Source organism: Trachurus japonicus, chromosome 13 (assembly GCF_045865225.1).
Source record: "Trachurus japonicus isolate A0001 chromosome 13, Traja_1.0".
NCBI classification, from domain to species: domain Eukaryota; kingdom Metazoa; phylum Chordata; class Actinopteri; order Carangiformes; family Carangidae; genus Trachurus; species Trachurus japonicus.
The window spans coordinates 27,680,643-27,691,597 of record NC_140919.1 but is presented as its reverse complement, the minus strand read 5'-3'; the positions used below and the strand labels follow the sequence as shown (position 1 = coordinate 27,691,597).

General features: G+C 44.1%; 1 protein-coding gene across 1 annotated transcript in view; it reads left to right on the top strand.

The window, feature by feature from the left end:
• The first annotated feature begins 540 nt into the window (after positions 1-540).
• Positions 541-10,955, top strand: part of slc8a2b (solute carrier family 8 member 2b) — a 174,782-nt gene continuing 164,367 nt past the window's right edge. The window contains exon 1 of the mRNA XM_085795673.1: positions 541-646. The gene's annotated coding sequence lies outside the window, so the exon portion shown is untranslated. The remainder of the gene's footprint in view (positions 647-10,955) is intronic.

The following is a 10,955-nucleotide window of genomic DNA, read 5'->3' as shown; positions in this document are numbered from 1 at the left end:
CTGCTCCAAACCCTTTATGATATTTTACATTATTTTTCTTAATTTCTTCTCATTCATATCCTGTCTCTTTCCTTATACTGTCTGCTTCTGTCATTTTTCCTTTCCTTTCTGCTTCCCTTTTCTCTTTGTTAATTGCTCCATCTGCATTCCTTTCCTTCTCCCCATTCCATTTTCCTATTTAATTTAACTGTCTGTTATTTGTAATTAGGTAGGCTAATTTCTCCCCTCCTAACCCACCCTCAACCCATCCTTCACCTGCAGTATCTTTTCTTTCATTCTTTTCAATCTCTTTTCTCCTCTTGACTTATGTCCTTCATTTCCTCTCCTCTCCTCTCCTCTTTGCAGGCGCACATCCCCTCTCCCCATCCATCCGCGCCCCCGAGGCCAAACCGCGCTCCTCGGCACCCCGCCCGGCTACGCGCAGCGTGTGATGTGTGTGATGAAGGACCGCGGGGAGGGGGAGCGCGTGTGTGCGGTTGGAGTGTGTCGGGAGAGAGAGAGAGAGGAGAGAAGAGAGAGGAGAGAGGAGAGAGAGTCGAGCAGCGGCGGAGCGCAGCACCGAGGACAGTTTCCTCTCCCGGTCCTTCACACTAACATCTGATACTATGCTCATCGCTTCGCGTGCGGGCTGGCACTAGAACACGAGGTAAGAGGCATTTCCCTCGCTCTTATGCTCTGTTTGTGAACAGCGTGTGCGTGTTTGTTGTGCGCACTTGTTCATGTGCGCTTCCACGGCCCCACAGGGCATCACTGGCTGCTGGTTGTGGCCGCGAACGACCATGTGGAGCCACAAACTAGACAGTGGACGGAGTGAGTTGTCGGTGCTTTAAAGCCGTTAATGGTATGACAGGAGTGATGTGTGTGTGTTTATAAAGACTCTGTTTTGACAGCAAGCTCTAAAATCTGTGGATTGATTTGGAGAGAGAAGGCGCGCTCGACTGAATCCCTCCGTGTCCTATTTTTCCCCTGAAGTTTTCTCGGAGCGTGAGTGAAATACTAAGGACGTTGCGGGGGTTTTGTGGGATGTACAGATTACATAGAGCCTGCTGCCCGGCGCTGCCATCCAAAGTGCCTCACGCTTTAATGAGACTCAGCGCCCTGCGTGGCCCCAGAGGGAGTCGGTCCGTGCAACCTGGGAGCGCTGGATCAACAAAAACACTGTCACGTCTACATCTGTTTGTTCGGTGCTCGGGAGAAAGTTCAGGGCTCACACCGACACCGTCACGTCGCTGCTGCTTCTGGTGTGAATGTGCAGTCAGGACGTGCAGCTCAGCCAGATGTTGACAGCGTCGGCGCAGCAGGTTCACTGGGGAGACAGCGTCAGGTTGTAGTAGTAATCCTCCGATGACACTGCGCCTCTTGGCTGCGGAGACCAGTGTCAAGTGAGCGGAAAGAACGGCGCGACTTCTGGTTGAACTTTCAAAGTAAAGTTCAATATAGGGGTTATTCCCTTCTTGTAAGTTGCGCATCATTCATTCTCATTGACCAGGAACCAAAAAATACATTAGGCCTAGGCTTATAGTTGTAACCTCAGACGGGGGTTACACAGACCGTTAATGTTTGGGCATTATCTAGATAATTATGCAACAGTTGTATTTTGACATTATTTCTTAATTGCTCGCGCTTTACGCTTTTATGTTGAAAGTGCTTCCCTCGTCTTCCGGTTCCCTCCTGCCTTCTTCTGTCAGCCTTGACGCAGCAGAGTGCTCTGTCCGACCGGGGCTGCTGCTGCTCTGCTCTGCTCTGTCCCGTATCTCCACCTTAACATCGACCCACTTCATCTCTCGGCGCCGGGCTGAGCCTCCTCTCTGTCGGTGTCCACCACACTCACAGTGCTGCCTCTCCGGCCGAGCAGCTCCTGCTTTAAAGCGGATGGAGGCGCAGGCACCGCTTATTAATGTTGCGTAACAGTGCGTCCCGACCGTTTTGACGACGGATACAGTTAGGCTGCACATAATAAATATGAATGATCTTTTATTTATTCATTTATTTTTAAATAATTGTGTGTAGACTAACACTAAATGCACATGCAGGTAAATTTGATTTGCTGCACTTGCATTTATTTGCATTCTTGCAGGTTATATCTTATCAGTGAGTGATTTCTGAAATAATGGATAAGAGAGGCCATTAAGACACATTGGTTTTTATTATAAACAGATATTGTGGTATGGATCAGACCATTAATCAACTGACGTGGTTTTCGGCTGGCTTGAGGCAGTTCTGCCACAGAGAAGGAGGCACAGCACTATGAAATGTGAAATAGTTAATGCATTCAGTGTGAAGGCTGGCTGTAGTTTTAATGATGAGGCTGAGTGGAGCGGCCGGGCTGCAGCAGCAGCAGCAGCAGCAGGCTGTAGAGAAACAGGAGAGGTGGGGATCCTCCTCCTGTACACAGAAGCTGCAGCGGGGCTTCCCTGGGCTTTTCCTCTCTCTCCCTCTCTCTCCCTCTCTCTCTCTCTCTGGCTCCCTCCCTCTGTCTCTGCAGTTTTTTTCTGGGACTTCCCTTGCTCTCCCTGCACCAGACATTAGCCCAGCCCTTTCTCCATCCATCTCTATGCCTATAAGGCCATACAACTCCCCCTCCATCTCTCCATCCGTCATAGAAGGAAGGAGGCTGTATGGTACAGATGCAGCAGATCAGGAAACAACAGGGACCCTGCATGGTTAAAAACATTATATAGATATAATGGGAAATGAATGCCACAAAACACAACAAGGCACCAATGAACACATCATTTGTGCCTGAGGAAATGTTTCAGGAATAATTATAGTGATGTTTCATCATTTAATCGACCTCAGCTCAGGATGTAGAGTGTGTTCTTCTTCTTGTGTGGCTCCTAAGATGATGCTTTACCACAGGAGTGATTAAGCTTGTTTTTCTGTCCTTTCTATTTGATATTTGCTTCCTTTTTTACAACTCTACATGTTTAGCTCCAACTGGGAGCGATATCCAAACGCTGCTTTACCTTTTCTACGGGCTGATGGATTAACGCCCCTCCTTCCTCTCTCTGCCTCTCCTTCTCCCTCTCCTCCATTATCTCCCGCTCCCTCTCTCTTTCACTCTCGCTTCCTTCCATCTTCTCTTTCCTCTCCCTTGCCTCCTTTCCCCTCCTCTCCTCCCTGCTCCCACGGCATCTCCTCCCATCCTTACATCCTGTGTGTTTTTCCCCTCTCTATGTTGCTCTATTGCATTTCACCGCTATAGCAGACCCTCTTATCAACAGCCACTTACACATACAGCGACATGCATGTAGCCCATATGTTCCCCTGTTTTCTGCATCCTTTTAACCTTTATATACCCAGGGACTGTTGTGCTGTTCTTTCATCACTGCCTTACACTTGTACATTTACAAATCACGCTTGGGAAAAGCTCTGGCACAACCACAGCCCTCTGATATAGGACTGTTATAAGACTCCAGCTCAGCTCTTAATGTGATAATCTGTAACATTTTTATAGACTGAAATATTTATTTTTCTACTTCTACGATTTAGTTGCCTCTATCATCACTGCTCCCCCTTTTCTAAATTTATGATTTAAGTTTAGATGTTCTGAGGACTTTTCCTGCTCATTTCCAATGAAAAGAATAGATAATAGAAAGAAAAATACACTAAAACAAATCAAACATCATCAACGGAAAACCACCAGCAAAGGATTTCTGTAGTGAGAGAACATATAATGATGATTAAAACTGTGCTGTAGTTGCAGGCTGTGAGGTCCTCCACTTGTGTCGTTTTAACTGCACTGAGATTTCTAATCATCATTCGAGTATAACAAGGATGAACAATATAAATACCTTTTGTTGCAAAATTAATAAATAAAACTTCCTCTTTAGGAATAAAAAGCAATTAGTGAAAGTGACCAAACTGAACAAATTACTGGGTGTTTTACAGCTTCAATCCACAGAAAATAAATCAGCATATCTTATGATAGTTAAGAATTTTTAAAGAAAAAAATCTCAGCAATTGTGAATTCCAGGTTCTCAGGTCTGAGAATTTAATACATGACACTTGTTCAAGTTGATGGTGCGACAAAAACAAGATGCGAGGAGTCTTATATAAAAGTGGGTGTGCAAAAACCTGAACAATAAATAACACAACACAAAGAGCAACAAATCCAAGAAGCTAAAATTGTATCTTCTTTATCAAATTAACCTTCACTCTCTCCATCGTCTTTCATCTCAACACCTCATTATGCTGTTTCGCTCCGACTCTTAACTTCTCCTTGTTGTCTCCTCTGTGTGATTGTCCTCATGGGACACACACAGGCCTGTTTCCATACATCCAGCCTCTCACCCAGAGCCTTGCTCACAGTTTTTAATTACACAAATGATGTGGCTGATTGGTGCAGCAGTGCTCCACTGGTGCAAAATAACATGTGTTTGAGTGGATGCTGATATAAACAGGATAGATTCTCTCAGACAGGACAGATAGACTGTCAGATAATATTTGGAGAGAAGTCTGGAGTGGAGTGAGTGTCTCTTTGGTGATACCAGTCTAAATATGAACATGTGGGAGCTCAAATGGGAGATACATCACTGTCTCTGGTTTGGCTGAAATACAAGCAAAAGCCAAATGAATAAATGAGCCAACAGGCTGTTGTTTTTCACCTCCAGGGATGATTAAAAATGAGATGACCTGTAGGACAGTCAGGTAAACAGAGTAGGTTCGTTACCTTTAATTGTCGGTGCAAGCTATTTTTAGAACGGCGGAGCAGAGCCACAAGCTGCTCAAAGCTATGCTACGGAGGCTAATGGGATTTCTTGGTTTGCCTCATCAAACTCATCAAATACACAATGAATCCAACGACTCCAAAACGCTCTGGTGGACAAGTTGTGACCTGCACATTCACCACGCTGAGATAATGAGATAATGACGAAATGTTACGAGAAGGAGTTGTTTTTGAGGCAAGTTGTTTTGAGACTACTTGCAGAAAACATGCCCTTGAAGGGAACGCACATCAGCGGTTTCGCATGAACTTACCTCGAAATCAACTCTCACAACTTGTCCACCAGAGTGTTTTGGAGTTGTTGGATTGTGTATTTGATGAGTTTGATGAGGGAAACCAAGAAATCCCATGAGCCTCCGTAGTGTAGCTCTGAGCAGCTTGCCACTCGGCTCTGCTGATCTAAAAATAGCTTGCACCGAATAAAGGTAACAAACCTACTGCTATGACTACAGAGATTATGGCAGTGGGCCAATTTACCAAAATGTTTAACTATCCCTTTAAAGTCCTGTGTGTGACCACAGTGTGAGTGGGCACACAGCTGCAAATCTGTATGATTGCTATTACAAGTGCAGGCTGGTCATCCCTGTTCTCTACACATGTGTTATGAGATGGCTGCTGCAGCCGTGACTCATTTAGACTGTTGCTCTGTGACTGTATAGTCTTGGGACATTGCTGTTGCTCCTGCTGGTTGTAGCCGTGGTTACATTTATTAGGCTGTGATCTATTGTGTTGAACATATTGGGTGAATAAAAAAATGTCCATTATATCTTCTGGGAGAACCAGGCTTAATGAAACCCTGAGAGGTGTCACTTGTGTTAAAAGGAGGAGTTGAGATTACAGCTATGGCTGCCATATCTATAATACCATAGAAACAACAGCTGTTGCCTGAACAATAACCATATCCACACACACAGTTACAGCTACAGCTTCAACTGTAGTGGAGCCAGTTGTGGTCACAGTGGCTCTGCACAGTCACAGCTCAGTCTTTTCAAAGGTCTAATGAACAATGGATATATAATGTAAAGTGTTGCATCATCTCTCCTTTCTGTAATACGGTATGTGCAAGGAAACTGGCAGTGCTTTATAACTCTGTCAAGGATTGGCCCAACACCTTTGTTCCCATGGAACATTTATCCTAACATACGCACACAAATACCAAATTGGAATGAAAATGAAAAATGTGCAGTGAAAGAGACCGAGTACACAAACATGTCTTTAGCTGCAACTACAGATTCTTCAGGCGGGCTGAGTGCAGCATCTGTGTATCATTGATAAACTGAACACAGGCAGAGTGTGTGTCTATCATACAGTGTGTGGATAACTGCTGCAGTGGCTGCCTGCTGAGAGGAAGAGTCTCAGTCCTCCTGCGATGAAATCACACTCTTATTATCCGTATGAAACTGTGTGGCATACACACACACACACAAATGAAGACTGTCATCCCAAGGAGAAATTGAATATGTGTAACCTTCTTGTCTGCTTTAAGAGCAGTGATGCATCATGGGTTGAAGTGAGCTGCACTGTGAGCTTTCGTGTCAAGTGCCTCAATGAATATCAGTAAATAGTTACATAACCAGAACTACTATGGCACCTTTCTGTTGATGTCAGATTCCTCTCACTCTCTTGGCATCAGACCAGTGTCTCTCCTCCCGTTTAAAGCTTTCATCTTTACACTTAACCTCAGCTGCCCTCTCTCTCTCTTTCTGCCTATTCCTGTGTTTCCTCTCTCATTTCTTTAATTTGCATCGATTCATCCATCCATTTATCACCCTCATACCCCACTCTCTATCTTGCTCTCTCTCTCTCTCAATTCAATTCGATTCAATTCAATTCAAATTTGCTTTATTGGCATGAATGTTACGAGAACTATGTTGCCAAAGCGTCAAGAATCAGTGAAATATCAATGAATACAACTCACAGAATCAAATACTATAGTGTGTGTGTGTGTGTGTGTGTGTTAGGTTGATTCCAGTCAGTCAGATATGTTTGTGTCATCAGCCCAGTCATCGTTGACTTATCTCTATCACCTCATCAGTTTTGTTGGTTTGTTTCTGTCACTGCTGAGAGTGAACCCTCTGCACTTTCCCTTCATTGGTCCAAAATGGCATCTTGCCATCCTCTTTGCTCTTACTGTAGTGTTTGTGTATCAGTCTGTGTCTTTTTTCTGTGCACTTGAGAGATTGTGTATTGTTTATGTGAAGTGTGTGTGCGTGTGTTTCCAGTGTGTTGTGTGTCTGCTCAGTGTGTGCCTATTAAAAGCCTAGAGGCCTGGCGTTAGGACTACTGGGAGTGGGACTTGCTGGTGGGAAGTTTTCAGCTGACACCAGAATCAAATCCATGGTAATTAACGACGCCTCCCTCCATCTCTTCTTTCCTACCATCTCTCTATCATCACTGTGCACTTCTGTCCCCTCTTTCTTTTTTCCATCTTACAGCTTTCGCCCATTTGTTTCCTCCAGATTTATTTATTTTTCTCCTCTTTATGACTTCATCCATCCACCCGCAGTGAACAGCACCCTCCTCATTCATCACTTCATCTTTTCATCCCTTTCTGTCTGGATAGCCCATCATTCCTTCCTCATCCTCTCATGTCTGTCCCATCCACCAAATGGCCTTTTCTTTTCCCTCTCCTTTAACAAGCCATTTGTCATCATCTTCTCTCTCCTCCTCTTCGGTCCATCCTCTCCTACGCCTTTGTCCTTCCTCCTGCTCTCTTCCTCCTCTCCATGTTTCATGCTCTCCTTTGCTCACATGTTTTCTCCTCTTTCACAGCCTCCTTCTTTCTTTTGCACTCATTACATCCTTCATCATCTCATGCCATTCTTTATCAGATCACTTTTACATTTCCCACATTGTTTTTGCCTCTTTCCTCTCAATCTTTCTTTCTTGTCTGCTCCTCCCATACTCATAATGCCATTTCCTTCTTCTTGCTTGTTTGTGACATTTTCCTCTTGTTTCCTCACACCCCCTTTTTCCTAAAGCCGTCTTTTTCACCCATCAACATGCTTAAATTTGTGATTCTTACTAATCTCTTTCCTCTCATCCTCTCATGCTCTATTTCTTCTGCTCTCTGCACACTTTACCTCCCACTTGCTTTTCTACCTTCGTTTGTCTCCTGTTCCTCTAATTGCTCATTTATTTTCCATTCCCTACTATTTCATCTCCATTGGCCTCAAACTATCCCCACACTTGACTCCCCTGCCTGTCGTATCTGTAATGTGATGGTGTTGTAGTCAGGAGTGTGGGTGCAGCGTGGACCACACTCTAGTGTTCTTGTGTGGGTGGGATGAGCTCTGAGTGGACTGGAGGTTTGGAGGGTGGTGATTCTGGGACTCAGAGGTGAAATGGTGGTAATTTATTGTTACAGCAGAGATGAAATGTGACCATTCACTCACCATATCCTTTATTGTTCTTCTCTCTCTAACCAGCTTGGAGCTAAAGACACTTCCTCAGTCACATCTGTTTCATAACCTAAGTGGGGAAATGTAATAATAGGCATCTACAGTCATGCAAATCAGCGCTGACTGTTATGTGCATGAACTCTGTGCTAACATCAGCAATTCCAACATGCAGCTTAGAAGGTATAATGTTTCCATGTGTAACATCTTAGCATGTGGGCATGATGGCAGTGTATTCACCCATAAACCCAAAGGATTTGACAGATGGGTCTTTTGACCTGGTAATGGCACCATGTGCACGTGTGCATAGTCAATTCAGGCGCTGTAAAGATTTCAATACATGACCAAACTGAAAACCTTGTGGCTGTGCTGTTGTTAAAGAAGGCAGTAGGTTTGGTATCTATACTGTATGTTTACAGTATAGTGTCATAGAAAGCCACCTTGGACCATAGTGGTGCCCTCAGGCTACATCCACATACATTACTACATCTTAATGAAAAGTTTACACCTGGTGTGCACACTGCTCTGGAGTGTTTGAGCGACTGAAACATTTTCACACAACCATAAAAGCTGCAAGACAGCCTTCTTCAGAAATAGCAAATCTTATACACGGCTTATTAGATGATACACAGAGGCTGTAGTGTGTGTTTTTTTTATCTACTTTTGAAATATTCAGAAAAATAACTCATTATTTTGTCATCCAGAATAAATGTAACAGACATAAAACCTTCACTAAACATCCTCTGATCCAAGATCCTCCCACTCATCTTCCTCCGCATATGACTGGGAGACTGAGCACCTGCCTTGTCATCCTTTACTCCCTCTGCTCTGTCCCTTGTTCTTTCCCTCCCCCCTTCACATCGCCCCTGTTGAGGCCACCCCGTCTTAACCCACCACCTTCACTTTACGGTACATCTGCTTGTGATTGACAGGCAGTTAATGCGTCCACTCATGCGTTTGCTCTCAATCCTCAGGGATGGGCAGAAGGAGAAAGAGTTATTAGTGGTTAGTGATGTCACCATACAACCTCAGTCTCTTCTCTAATGTAACAACAGGCTGATGTTCTTTTTGCAGCTGCACACATGTGGAGATCTAAATGCCATTTAAGAGAAATGCTAGGACTGTGAAGGTGGTTTCTAATTGCATCTGTGATGTAGTGTCACTGTTACAGCAGTTGAGTTTACCTGTTTAAAATCTGATGGGAATAGTAACTATTATGCAGTGCACAGTACCTATTACATCCTACTTCTATTAGGAGTACTTAGTGAAAATGTTATTTAATGCCCTCATTCAAACAGTATCAGAAGGCGTTGTGTACCGCCTTTTATTTTGTCCATCTCCTTTATATCAGTGAGGGTAGTTTAACATCAGATGCACCTCTTGATTTAATGTTAAACAGCTCATCAGCACCACAAACTGCAGCCTCCATAAAGTTGAATCAACACATTCCTGAAACCTTCATCAAGCATTTAGACTGCATCAGTTTCTCCTTATAAAGTGGCAGTTAAGTTGACGGTGTCATGCTGTTGCCTCCTCATAGCTTCTCAAAGCTTCACTGAAAGTGGAGTATGTGATGATTTATTGGTTAAGATGTAGTTAAGGGCAAGAAACTTAAACATGTTTGAGTTCAGGGAGGATTGTAATGACTGATAAAAGCAAACAGGATGTGTGTGTGTGTGTTGAGCATGGTTATGTGAGGTTATATCCGTGAAACTGTGGCAGGGCAAATCTAGTTTAGTATGATTTAACACTATAAATATTGATGGCTCACGACAAAAACATGTTAACTTAAATATCCCCTTGACATTTACAAGGACATGAGGTATCACTGATGGTTCTGATGATCGTCGATCACCTTATCGTTGTGCATCAGCAGAACTCTTACCAGCCCACCACCTGCCTGACCTCTCTACTCTTTATTCTGACCCTCTCCCCATAATGGACGCACCACTTCCTATGCTGGTGTAGGCACTGATGTAATTCCTAGGGACACAAAGCAGGGATGCACTTGCAGGCCCTGAGTCTTGTGGAGATGTGGTTCACATTTCCCACCAAACACAGCTTCATACCTCTCAGCTTTTACATTTTACCCCAAGGACATCTCTGTGTCTTTTGTGGGACTTGAGCCAAACCAAAGAGAACAAGTCTGCTGTATCCACCACTTTACGGAGAATGACGCTGGGTGTCGCCATGACACTCGATTCAACCGGAAAGATTTAACTGGGCTAACCGTTAGCTGTTAACTGTTAGCAGTGTCTTATAACTCAATAAACGGCCCATGAAAAAAATATTTTTTCCAGCGGATATCCTAGTTACAACATGATTGAGTTAACTGGAATAGTTTCATGTCGTGTCCGACAACAGGAGGGTTTTGACAGCTGACGTCCTGATGTTAGTTTGCTGCTGCTGTTAGCTGTCAGCAGCAGCAAGGGGAGCATACATCAGTCCGACTGCCCAAAAGTCCGACGGCTCATTTCTCCGACTACTCATTCTACAGTGTTAAGGTTAGGTTTAGGGTAAGGTTAAGGGTTAGGGCTACTTAAGTCGGAGAAGTGGGAGGTCGGACTAATGGACGCAAAAATAAAGAAATGTACGGTCGGAGAAATGGGTAGTCGGACAGACGCCATGCGCCCCAGCAGCAAGCTAACAACTACGATAACCATGACTAATTAGCTACAAAAACGTGCACACAGAAATAGTAATGTTTGTTCAATAATTCGTTTTCTAGACGTAACAAACATCAGATTAGTCAAAACAGTTTTGGCAGCCCGGAGCCCCCACTTTTGGTGCCTACACCGGTGGCTAACGCTACCAGTTAGCCGCTTGCTAGA